Genomic DNA, 12729 nt, shown 5'->3' on the forward strand with positions numbered 1-12729 from the left:
ATTCGGGTGGTTATCTCGGGTAACGAGCTGTGTTAGGTTAGACTAAGTGTCTGATAAAGGGTTTGTGATACGATCATTGATTATTAAGGATCTTGTTTTGAGGATTTGTGTCCAGGATATACAGGATAGTATGTTTTATTGTTCCAGTGACTCATGATTATGTAGTCATTGGGAAATCTGTTATTTTGTCTTCTTGAAGTTGTCTAGTGTAATGATTGCCAAATGGTGCGGTTGGTGGTTGCTTGTACTGATATGTGGTGGTGTAGCTGTGTGTTAAGTGGCAAGTGTTGGTCTGATAGAGATGTGTAGATCTGAGTTGAGCTTAATTGTGAGATAGACGGGGTTCCTCATTTGGAGTCTTGTGTGTTCTTTAGAGGATGAGTCGGGCTTAGATGTTGTCATGTTCGGTGGTTGGACGACCATTCTTCTTTCAGGCTTTGGAGCCTTTCGTGGTAGTGTTGAGTGGACCGATGTTCGTTTTGAATTGAGTATTGTGTAAAGCGTATCTGTTGGTTTTGTGTTACAAAGTTGTGAGAAATGAGTACCCTCATAGCGTGGAGAGCATTAGGTTTCAATGGTAATGGTTTCTAATTGCCTGGTTATGTCTGGTGTCAAAGATAATAATATTGGTGAGTTTATGGTCTTGGGGTTTTGTGAGGTTTCTTGGGAAGGTGTGCGGCTGTGAGCCTCTTTTTTTAAGTAGGGTAAATTTTGAGGATAAAATCTTTTAAGGAGGGTAGATTGTAATATTTATGTTTTTTTACCATTTTTCATTTTCCATTTTTTGAAATTTTCTGAATTTTTTAGGGTAATTTTGTTTTTTCTCGTTTTGCGTGCTAGACACCGTGGGGTGTGCCAGGTGTGTCCGAGAGTTGGTTGGGGCATTTCTTTGAGTTTAGAACTCTTGGACATGTAATGGTTGCCAATTCAGCATTTTTTTTGCTTTTCGGGACGGTCCAGGGTGGGACCCGCTACTAGGGTTATTGCGTACGGAAGTTTTGTTTGGACCCAGTTGCACCTCATTTATTTTATTTTACGTGTTTTATGTGGTATGTATATGGTTAGTGTATATATATATATATATATATATATATATACACACATTGTGATGGGAAATAAAAGTTAAAAAGAAAAAGAAAAAGAAAATCTTTTAATGGTGGGACCCACCATCATCACATTTGTGGCCAAGAGGCCAACTTTGGCCTCACATTTCTCTCTCTCATTCTCTCTCCCTGGCACTCTCTTCATCTCACACTTTCTTTTCTTTTTTTCTTCTTTTTTTTTTTTTTTTCTTTTTTTGCTTCAAAACTTCAATCTTTAATTCCCTCTTCAATTGTTGGAATTTTGGGGTGCCCTTTGCGGCAAAAGGGAGAGCACAGCGATATCTATGCATTGATGTAAGCATTCATCATTTGGCCAACCCTAGGAATTTTGAATTTATGGACCCATATGGGGGTTTTTGCATCTAAGTGAGGTAGGAGTTTTTAATGCATAATTTCTTGCTCCTTTATGAATTTTCCTTCTTGAATTATTGTCTAGCATGTTAATTATGTTGATTTTTCTTTTAAAATGATTAAATTGTTGTAAACAAAGTATGTGACTATATGTTTAGTTGAAATTACATGAAATAGCATGCTTGTATGAATTAATTTTATGTCCTAATGCTTACTATGCTTATTTATTTTTGAATGTAAGCATGTTGTATTTTTTTGGAAATTAATGTAAAGCATGCTAAGTGGTTTAAACTTGAATTAAATGCATGATTATGAGTATTGGCATGGTATAAAATGGTATAATGCATTTATGCATAAGCATTGGGAAGAAATGAGAAAATGATTTAAAAAGGAAAGAAAATGATTTTTGGGAAAAAGGTTTTTGACGAAAGGTTTTGTGAAAACTCGGATGCCAAGGGGGTACCGAAAGTCCGTGGCGTTAATGTGACCTAGAGGGAATTAGGGAAACCCCCTAGTGTGGTTGAGCTATCTGGCCCCAAATGACGCTGCGGGACTACCATGTGATGTTTCTGTTTTTTTTTTTTTTTTGCTATTTTTTTTTCTGGAATTTCTATTTTTTGCAAGGGCATTTTCGTCTTTTCTTGTTTGCATACCGAACACCGTGGGGTGTGCCAGGTGTGTTTGAGAGTTGGTTGGGACATTCCAATGAGTTCAGGACCATGGGAAATGCAAGGGCTAGCATTTTGGCATTTTTTCTTTTCTCCGGCTGGACGGTCCTGTGTGGGAACCGCCACCCGAATTGTTACGTATAGGGTTTTTGTTTGGGTCCATTTGCATCATAATCATTTTATTTAATGTGTTTTATATGGTTGTAATTTAATATGTGTATATACATATATAATTATATGTGTGGTGGTAATTAATGAGAAAAAAAAAATTCTTTTAAAAAGGGGTGGGACCCATATTTTTTTTTTTTAGAAATGGGCCAAGAGGCATTTTTTTTTCCTTTCTTTTTTTTTTTCTCTCTCGACGCAGGTTTTTTTCTCTATCTCTCACTTTCCTTTTTCTTTTTACTTTGGCTTCAAATTTTCAAACTTTGATTTCTCTCTTACCTTTGAGAGATTTTTGGTGCCGTTTACTGCAAATCGAAGAGCCCGGCGAGATCTATGAGTTAATATAAGCAATTCCTTGTTTGGTGCACTCTAGGGATTTCGAATTTTTGGACCCATTTTGGGGGTTTTCATCTTTCTTGAGGTAGGGGTATTTAATCTACAATATCTTGGATTTTAGTGAATTATTCTCTCATAATTTGTGCTATAACATGTTTAATTTGTGTATATTTCATGAAATATTTACTATATGTTGTATATGAGATATGATTATATGTTAGTTGGTGTGTAATGAAGAACCATGTTTAAGTGATAATAATTTCATGCCAATTGTATTTTAAGTGCTAAATTTTGTGACTTAGAAGCGTGATGTATATTTCTATGAATTTTCTGTAAGGCATATATGGTATAAATATTTGATTTGCAAGAAATAAATTTCTCTATTGGCTTAGCTTTGAAATGTATGAAAACACTCATGCACTCCTTGGGAAAGAAATGGGAAATAATGTTTGATTTGATGGGAAAAAAAAGGTGGTTTTTGGGTTGAAGTTTTGATGAAAGGTTTGCAAAAGCCTGGTTGCCTAGGATTTGCCTATGGGTCCGTGGCGTTAGTATGACCTAGAGGGAACTAGGGAGACTGCCCTAGCATGGTTGAGTTAATTGGCCCCAAATGACGCCTTAGAGTTGCCTTGTGGTCAGGGAAAGTAAGCCAATCCTTCTCTCGTGCCGCTATGGAGTTGCTATGGGACGGGTTGCATTAATGGTTTGGAAAAATGATGACGAAAAATGTTTTGAAAATGGGGAGTGACATTGCATGACACTATATCCCATAGTATGGCATATTTTATTCATGACTTGGATTATTAATGTTGCTATTGTGGTTATGTTTTCCTAGAAGTGGTATGATCCCAATTTCTTTATTCCTATTCCTTGTTTGGATTCACGGGGTCACAAGAGGTGTGCCTTAGGCACCTCCTACCGAGCTTTATGCTCATCCCTTATTTTTAACATTTTCAGGTCAAGAAAAATATGTGGCGGACGACGATCCACCACAAGTTTAGACGGGATTTGGAGATCTACTTACTTTGCTATCTTTTGTATTAGAACTTTAATATTTTGTAAATGTAATCTTAACTATTTTGTGAAACTTTAGTTTAATTAGTACAATGTTGTAAGTTATGGACTTTTAAATTTTAACTATATTTCATGGACTATAACTTGATGTAATTAAAAAACATTCCTTATAAAGGATTATAGGTCTAAGTAGTAAACTGATGATTCTATGTTTTGAAGGAATTGGAGGAACGGGACTATTTTTATATGTATGTAGTTATTTTGGAAATTGGTATATTATTTGCTTTGTGCGTTGGGACATGATAGATTAGTTTTAAGGCCTAGTGAGGCCATTGCATTTTTATGTATTTCAACAGGTTGTAGAAGAACTTTTTCTGCGAAGGTTATGCCGATTTTTTTTTTATTTATATATATATACTTTATTATTATTGTTATTATTATTATTATTATTATTATTATTATTTTGCTATCTTTTTGGGTCATTACAAAATTTGATATCATAGCGATGGTTCGAAAACCATTAGGACGACGGGTAGAGGCCTACCTAGAGTTGTGTGGGAAGTCATTTGCATTGTCTATGTGTTTTTATTTTAAAGTGCTTAGTTGCCTAAATAGCATGCTTATCTACTTACATACTTACGTGACTACGTGCTTATGTGTAAAAGTGCTTAACCGTTTGCGAAATGCACTTACTTGTTACATATTTAAATGTTTAATGTTTTGAAAGGCATGTCTATTTGCTAAGTGCTTACGTGTTTAGATGCTGGTATATGTAAATGAAGTGTATATGTTAAGTGAAAGCATGTTTATTTGTTATGTGCTTCCATGTTAGGAGACTATGACTTGATTACCCATTATAGGCTTAAGTTATGATGATGGTGTCGTACGTCATTTATGCTTAGAACTGGTTAGTATGCAACTTTATACACAATTTTGTGATGGGTGTACATGCTTGGGAAGGGTATAGTTATATAGGGTGAGTTGTTTGGTATGCTCTTAAGTGTTGTGTCTCAGTTTTGAGTTATGTAAGTGTCTAAAGCTTTGAGTTAGGGTCTCATGATTGTGTTGTATTTGACTTTTTCTTGCCATTTTTAGAGTCATGCCTCCGAAGAAACGTAGAGAAATAGATGATGATGGGAGCACGACGAGCTCTTTGATGGGACCTTTGGTTAAGAATTTGGTTGAGGCCATGACAAACTTTGTACGTGCAGTAGTCATAGAGACTCAGAGGTCGATGGTACAGTCGGAGAGAATAGAGGTTAGGGACAGTCCGGGAGATGGGGGCTCGTGGAATTAGGTTAAGGAGGTGGGGATGTTGTCCGAGAGTCATGTACGAAAGATGCTAAAGGGTGATTCATTTCATTCTCCCGTTGTTTTTACGTCACCACTGGAGATATTCCCTAAGGTCGAGAAGGCTTACAATAGGTACAAGCAATCAAGTCATTGGAGAGCAGAGTGCCTTTGGAGTCGGCCTAGTTCTGGAGTTTGTTTTATATGTGGTCAGCCTGATTATAGAAAGAAAGATTGTCCCAAAAGAGGTAGGACTCCAGTTGGTGGGGTAGGTTCAGGGCAAGGACTGACTCAACTTTCAGTATCACAGTCTAGCATTCCACTTGGAAAGTCACAGGAATGGAAGACTCAAGGTAGTATAGTCAGTCTGGTTGTTACTCCTGTTGAGTCACCAAAAGGATCCCCTGTAGTCAAAGGTATGTAATTGCATTTATTTCTAGCATTATATTGATATTTTCTTTTAGTCGGTGTTTGGTCTAACGGGTATCGGGGGTAGTGATGATAATGACGATAATGTTGGTATAGAGGAATCTGTCAATTTATCAAGATGGTCGTTTGGGATGTGTGACTCGAGTGTCCAGTTAGATACCAATGAGAGACCATTGTTTTGTAGTCGTCGTGGAGTGCAATTTGTGTGGTTGACCGTTTGGGTGTGGTGTCTGTTTCCTTCTTAGGGACTGTTTCTATAGATTACCATGTATAACTCTTATTCTTGTAGCGGGTTATTGATTATAGTGTCGGGTATCATGAATGATATGTGTTTTCATGTAGAGTTAGCGTCACTTTAGAGAGAAAGGTTGGTTAGTGGAGGCTTGTTGTTTCCAGGGGATTGGAGTTTGTGCAGTTATTTTGGGAAGGATAAGAATGGGAGTGTTGGAACGTAAGGTTCTTATATTAGCAGAGTGAGTCGGTTTAGGGGTGACCCTAATATTCGGGTAGGAAGTAGTGATTGGTTGTTGTCCATAGTAGGTTTGTAAGGTGGTTAAGCATTGTGGAAACAATTTTAGCTTGTCATTTTTCTTAGACTTGGTCAAGATAGTGCTGCCATGTCGGTGCACCACTCCTTGTGAGGAGTCGGTAGGTTGTGGTGATGATTATTAAAACGTTGTGCACTGTATAGGTGTTAAGGTTTCCTTGGGGAGTTGTAGTGGCATGGATTAACGGTAGGTCATCGTATTCACGTGATGGAGGTTGGGAGGACTTCTTCTTAGATTGAGTAGGATGGATATCCTGGGTAATATTAAGCATTATTATGTTGCATATGTTGATGTCTTTACATGGAGCATTTATTTTGTTTCGCTTTATACTGTATTATTTTCTTTTATTTTATTTGTGCATGGCATTCTTGGCATTTGGTGTGCACGTATTGTATATTGGGTTTGGTTCTTTTTGCATTAGCATTTTAGCATTTCATGTACAAGGTTCCAGTGTTGATTGTGTATGGCAGTCTGTTAGTGGTGAGATAGCCTAGAATTGAGTTCGCAGTTTTGTGCGGGTATCCAGTTGGTTCTTCTCCTGGTATGTAAGGAGTTTGGATCATCTCAAATGAGATTGAGTGTCCACGGTTAGACGATTGGTGAGTAGCGTGTGACAGGGTGTCAGGCGTATTTAAGTGCAAGTCGTCAGTCTCTTGTGGCAGTGGGGTTCGTTACCCTTTCCGTTTGTTCTAGTCTTAATAAGGACATCGTTTGTCGTAAATTTTGTTCTCTATTTAGGAATTGTGCGTGTCTGCGAATGGACGGACCTATATGTAGTTTGTTGTGCGGTTAGAGTTCACCAATAAAGGTTTGGTTGAATGGGTTGACTTGCTCCCATGGAGGGAGGTGGAGTCTTTGGTTTTTGTAGTGATTGTTCTGAGAATGGTCTTGACCAGTGGTGTGAGAGGCATGAGTTATCGAATAAGGATTGTGTGTTTTCAGTGCCTGGTAATAGCGGTGATGGCTAGGGGTGTGTCGTGAACTGTAAGTTTGAGGATGATTAGGTGATGTGATGTAAGTCATGTACTTGGCTGTTTTTTTTAGGCATTTAACTCGAGTAGTGTCTTGAGGACGAGTGTCGATTGTGCCTTAGAATTAGGTGATTAGAGAAAGTGAATGTGGGATTCCGTTGATGAATAATAGGAAATATTGACTTTGGTTTTGAGGTTTCAGGCATGAGATGGTCGTACTGTGTATTTGAATAAAGTAAGAATTGAATCGAATGATGTCATGGAGTTGTTTACCTGGTATGGGTGTTATGAGGAGATTAGAGATTTTTTATACTTGTTTAGGATTATAACGTTCGGTGCCGTGTTGTTTTTAGCTTTTTACGAGTTATATGATTGGGATTTTTTTTAGAATAGGTATGTGACTGTATAGCTGTTGGGGTTACATAGAGCGATTGATTGATAGTAAGTGAATCTCATGGTTATTTTGTGGACTGTGTGAGATTGTGTTTGAGGTTTAGACCTGAGGACGGGAATGACGTCTGTGTTAAGACTGGACCGATGATGAGAATGGTCTGGCCAACCATTTTTTCTAAATCAGTCCCTCTTTAGCACGATGTCGGGTCAAAAGTTAATGATTGTTTCAATTTTTTAGTGATAGTGATAGAATGGTACTGGGCGTTATGCTGGTGTTGTAGGGTGAATTCAGGAAGTTATCTCGAGTGACGAAGTATGTTAGGTAGGACCAAGTGTCTAATCCACTTAATTATTAAGGATTTTTAAGAATTTTTGTCCTGGGTACAGGATAGTGCGCTTTACTAATTTGGTGACCAATGTTTATGTGGGAATTGGGAGATTCATTATTTAGTCATCTTGAGGTTGTTAAGTGTAATGATTGTTGTATAGTGCAATTAGTAGTTGTTGGTGCGGTTATGTGATGGTGTGGCTACGTGTTAGACAACGAGTGCTTGGTCTGACAGAGATGTATAGAATTGGGATTTTGTGTATCCTTTAAAAGATGAGTCGTGATTGGATGTTATCTTATTCGGTGGTCTGGTGACCGTTTTTCTTTCAGGTTTTGAAGCCTTTCGTGGTAGTGTAGAGTGGACCGATGTCCGTTTTGAGTTAGGTGTAAGGTCTAGCTGGTCTTGTGTTCTGATGTTTTAAGTGATGAGTACCCTCATAGGGTGGTGAACATGGGTTTTTAATGGCAGTGGTTTCTAATTGCCTGGTGACGTTCGGTGTCAAAGGCAATAATGTTGGTGAGTTTATGGTCTTGTGGTTTTGTGAGGTGTTCTCAAGAAGGTTTGTAGGTATGAGCCTCCTTCCTTAAGGAGGGTAGATTTAGAGGAAGAAATCTTTTAAGGAGGGTAAAAAAGGGGTAGGACCCGCATTTTCTTTTAGAAATGGGCCAAAAGGCATTTTTTTTGCCCTCATTTCCTTTCTCTTTTTTCTCTCTCCATGCAGGTTTTTTTCTCTCCCTCTCTCTCTCACTTTCCTTTTTCTTTTTACTTTGGCTTCAAATTTTCAAACTTTGATTTCTCTCTCACCTTTGAGAGATTTTTGGTGCCGTTTGCGGCAAATCAAAGAGTCCAGCGAGATCTACGCGCTGATATAAGCAATTCCTTGTTTAGTGCACTCTAGGGATTTCAAATTTTTGGACCCATTTTGGGGTTTTTTATCCTTCTTGAGGTAAGGGTGTTTAGTCTACAATCTCTTAGATTTTAGTGAATTATTCTATCATAATTTGTACTATAACATGTTTAATTTGTGTATATTTTATGAAATATTTATTATATGTTGTATATGAGATGTGATTATATGTTAGTTGGTGGGTAATGAAGAATCATGTTTAAGTGATGATAATTTCATGCCAATTGTATTTTAAGTGCTGAATTTTGTGACTTAGAAGCATGATAGATATTTTCATGAATTTTTTATAAGGCATATATAGTGTAAATATTTGATTTGCAAGAATTAAATTTCTCTATTGGCATGGAATTGAAATGTATGAAAACACTCATGCACTCGTTGGGAAAAAAATGGGGAATGATGTTTGATTTGAAAGAAAAAAAAAAAAAAAAATGGTTTTGGAGGAAAAGTTTTGATGAAAGGTTTGCGAAAACCCAGTCGCCTAGGAGTTGCCTATGGGTCCGTGGCGTTAACTGGGCCCCAAATGACACCCTGGAGTTGCCTTGTGGTCAGGGACAGTTAGCCAATCCTTCTCTCGTGCCGCCATGGAGTTGCCATGGGACGGGTTGCATTAACGGTTTGGAAAAATGATGATAGAAAATGTTTTGAAAATGGGGAGCGACATTGCATGACACTACATCCCATAACACGGCATATTTCATTTATGACTTGGATTATTAATGTTGTTATTGTGGTTATGTTTTCTTGGAAGTGGTATAATTCTAATTTTTTTATTCCTATTCCTTGTTTGGATTGACTGGGTCATAAGAGGTGTGTCTTAGGCATCTCCTATTGAGCTTTATGTTCACCCTTTATTTTTAACATTTTCAAGTCATGGAAAAGAGGTGGTTGACGATGATCCACCACAAGTTTAGAAGGGATTTGGAGATCTACTTATTTTGCTATCTTTTGTATTAGAATTTTAATATTTTGTAAATGTAATCTTAACTATTTTGTGAAACTTTAGTTTAATTAGTATAATGTTGTAAGTTATGGACTTTTAAATTTTAACTATATTTCATCGATTATAAATTGATGTAATTAAAGTACGTTCCTTGTAAAGGATTATGGGACTAGGTAGTGAACTGGTGATTCCATGTTTTGAAGGAATTGGAGGAACGGGACTCTTTTTATATGTATGTAATTATTTTGGTAATTGGTATATTATTTGCATTGTGCGTTGGGAGAAGAAAGATTAGGTTTAAGGCCTAGTAAAGCCATTGCATTTTTATGTATTTCAATAGGTTATAGAGGAACTTTTTCTGCGGAGGTCATGCCGAATTTTTTTTAATACTTTATTATTATTATTATTATTATTTTGGTATCTTTTTGGGTCGTTACATACCGAGGGTCAGGGACAGTGGCCAATCCTTCTCTCGTGTCGTCAAAGGGGTATTGAGGAGTGGGTTACGTTAATGGTTTGAAAAGTGATGACTGGAAGTGATTCTGAAATGGTGAGTGACATAGCATGGCATTGCATTTCATGGCACGACATTATTTATTTTTAGCCTTGAAATTGTATTGTATTATTCCTCGATATAGCATGATCCCGTTTCCTTTTATTTCTATTCATTATTTGGATTCACGGGGTCACAAGAGGTGTGTTTTAGACATCTCCTATGAGCTTATGCTCACCTCATTGTTTTAACATTTTTTAGGTTTGGGGAAAGAAGTGGCGGGCGATAACCAATCGCAAATTAAGACTGGATTAGAATCCTTATTTTGTTATCTTTTGTATAGAAACATGATCATGTACTTTTTATAAAAAAAAAATAAATAAAAATTAATGTAACTTGTATAGTGTTGTAATGGTAGAATTTGTGTAAATAAATATATTTCATGGACTGTAACTTAACATAATTAAAGTAATTCCTTGGTTGGAGGAGATAGAGGAACGAGACATTTTGTATGTATGTATTGATTTTGGGGATATTGTATATTATTGTATTGTGCGTTGGGACATGATAGTTTAGTTTTATGGTCAAGTGAGACCATTGCATTTTACATGTATTTCAGAATGTCGTAGTAGGACTTTTTCATGCCGAAATTTTTATTTTTATTTTTTATTTTTTTTAATTTTTTATTTTTGGGTCGTTACATGTAATGAACCTGAGAAATAATCTCCGTACTCAACAACTCCTGTAGTGGGTCCCACCTAGGACCTCTTGGCCCGAAAAACAAAAAAATACTCAAATGACAATTATTGCATTTCCAAAAGTTCTGAAGTCAAGGAAATGCCCCAACCAACTCTTAAACACACCCAGTATACCCCACGTTGTTCGACATGTAAAACGAGACAAGATAATAGTAACCCCGAAAAATTAAAAAAATTCCAAAAAATAAAAAATGACAAAAATCATAAACATTACAAGAATGATGGTTTCTCTTTGTGGTTCTAGGCACTTCCTTAAAATCATACTAACTTAGATGCATGAATACTGATTCTAGCTACAAACCATCATTCTCTTTGAGAAGGACATGAGGTACAAAACAGTGAGACGAGTGTTTCTAGCTACAAACCATTTCATTCACTATAACAATTATGGTCTCTGCCAGTATTTTTATTTGTTGTCAAAAGTAAAAAAAAAAAAAAAAAAAATGATGCCATAACTACTTGACAGCATTTATGGCAGCATTTGTATTTTATGTAGTCATAACCTATGTTGCGATTAGACATGGCAGCAATTGTATCTACTGCCATATATGAAAAACATATGGCAACAAATATAAATGCTGCGAGAAATGACACTTATTTTTAAAGATTATAACAATATATTTAAATGAAGCAATTTTAAAAAAAAAAAAAATCAAATTTTTATAATCATCAATTCATTCATAAACCAAATTTACTAACTAAATAAACCCAATCCATAATAATGACACTTAATTTTAAAGGCTATAACCATATATTTAAATGAAGATAATATAATGTATGGACGGTAATTTGCATTCTGTACTTAACGCAGGGCTCTCAAATTTCTATAATCAAGTCACGTCCATAATCCGCCCAATACATAGAAATTGATAAAAGCACCATTAGAGCAAATTAATCAACCCTCAAAAAGTTTTGTTTTTTCAAAAGTATAGAAAAACCGGTGTACTTCCATCATTTCTCCTCTCCTTGTGAGCACTTGCAGCAAAAAAACGAACAAAAACTCAATAGCAGAAGAAGAACAATGCCCCTCACAAAGCATCCACTTCTTGGGTAACAGGAGCCTCCTTCGCAAAGTTGAGTCGAGCTTGCTTAGTGTGCTTACTAGGAACTGGAGAAAACAAATGAGATATAAGAATCAGTTATAGTGTCATTGACATATTGTGGCAATGGTAACGTGCAGATAAGAAAGAAGGAAAGAGCTTCACCATCTTTTGCTTTGCTTTTGCTATTAGATGAAAGTACAGTGGATTTCCAATCCTCATAAGCAACTTTCTCCACTCTAACACCATATTCAATCCAATTTCGGGAAGTTGTCCGCATCCTAGCAGGACATAATCCAATTTGACAGCTATGGGTGTTGACAAATGGCAATGCACATAGAAGAGAATAAGGGCCCTGAAGCGATAAAGGAGATGCTTTTGTCCTCAACTTTATTTGAAATGTTGGTTACTTTTGTCAAAAAGGAATTGGGCCATCTACGGAGGTAGTACAATATCTTAGTGTCATTGGTAATTTGTACGTGGTTTGGTTTACTGAAGCTTTTCACATGTTCAACTGAAGAAGACCTGAATCAGATATCACTATTTTCTAAACAATTTATGCCCGTGACCAACAACAATAACATATGTTTGCTTTCTTCATCTTGGCAAATTAATTCATTCAATTATGCTATTATTAATGAGGATTATTATAAAGATTTCACATATAAAATGTAGTTTTTTTTTTTTTTCCCCATTCCATCTTCTGTATTATATTTTTCTTTTTTATTACTAACATGACTAGATTACAGAGGATGGATTTATGGTTTCAAATAACACATTCTTCTTCTTTGTAGTTTGCTCCATCCATGGTCAGGCAATTGAGATTTCATATGATCCATGGTCAGGCAATTGAGATTTCATATGATGCCTTAGTCTTCTCTGTCACAACCTTAAATCATGATTAGTTAATGGTCATCAAAATGATCACACAACCACTTCACATAAAATCTTGTCATGTCATCAATCATGATTTCAATTTATCCCCAGTACC

The sequence above is a fragment of the Cornus florida genome, unplaced genomic scaffold (genome assembly GCF_030987335.1).
Source record: "Cornus florida cultivar Cherokee Brave unplaced genomic scaffold, ASM3098733v1 CherokeeBrave_3.0.0_Hap2_Chr08, whole genome shotgun sequence".
Classification (NCBI taxonomy): Eukaryota; Viridiplantae; Streptophyta; class Magnoliopsida; order Cornales; family Cornaceae; genus Cornus; species Cornus florida.